At 49.4% G+C, this 856-nt stretch overlaps 1 non-coding gene across 1 annotated transcript; it reads right to left on the bottom strand.

Moving 5' to 3' along the window:
* Positions 1-287: 287 nt before the first annotated feature.
* On the bottom strand, positions 288-425 carry LOC119920468. The gene has a single exon (XR_005448211.1). It is a non-coding gene; the product is annotated as a small nucleolar RNA SNORA7 (small nucleolar RNA).
* Between the last annotated feature and the right edge of the window lie 431 nt (positions 426-856).

Consider the following 856-nt stretch of genomic DNA (forward strand, 5'->3'; position numbering starts at 1 on the left):
GAGGTAGGAGGGGGCGAGGTGATGGAGAGCCTTGAAGCCGAGGGTGAGGAGTTTCTGCCTGATGCGCAGATTGATTGGTAGCCACTGGAGATTTTTGAGGACACCACGGACACATCTCTCCCAGAACGCCCCGCTCTCCAACTGCAATCGTGCTGGTAGTGTATCCATAGAGTTTTCTTGGTAAAAATACAAACGTGGTTTACCGTTGCATCCTTCCATACAGTAAACTCAAGTCTCCACCCTTGGATCTCTCCCATGCCACTGCTGCCCAGCACAGGTTAGTTTTGATTTGTAGCAGACTGCCTTCCACTCGCTAGCCACTGCCCAAGCAAGGAATGGAATGGGTAAGCCTCTGCTTGACTCTCCCTCCCATAGCCAAGACCGATAGAGTACTGGAAGCTCTCCAGGTGTGACCCTGAGAGGGGACTGGGGTAGGGAGGTTCAAGTCAATCAGGTGGGACATAGTCCCTGTCCCAAATGGGGCTCACAGTCCAAGTAGAAGGGAGAAAAGGTATTGAATCCCCATTTTACTGATGAGATCCAGTTCTTGCCTGCTGTGTAACCTTGGGCAAGTCACTGAACTTCCCTTGGTGACTCAGTTTCCTCATCTGTTAAATGGAAATTCAATACCAGATCTCCCTCCCATTTAGACTGTGAGCCCCATGGTGGGATAGGGACCTAGTGTGACCTGATTAGCTTGTGTCTCCCCCAGCACTTAGTATAGTGTATGGGACATAGTAAGTGCTGAAGAAATACTCCAATTATCATTATTATGATAGGTTAATTCAGAACAGCAAGGCCAGAGCAGACGACAGCTGAGTCCCCTAAGAGCTACTCCCAGGAGAAACTACTTCTT

This window comes from Tachyglossus aculeatus, chromosome X1 (genome assembly GCF_015852505.1).
Source record: "Tachyglossus aculeatus isolate mTacAcu1 chromosome X1, mTacAcu1.pri, whole genome shotgun sequence".
NCBI lineage: Eukaryota > Metazoa > Chordata > Mammalia > Monotremata > Tachyglossidae > Tachyglossus > Tachyglossus aculeatus.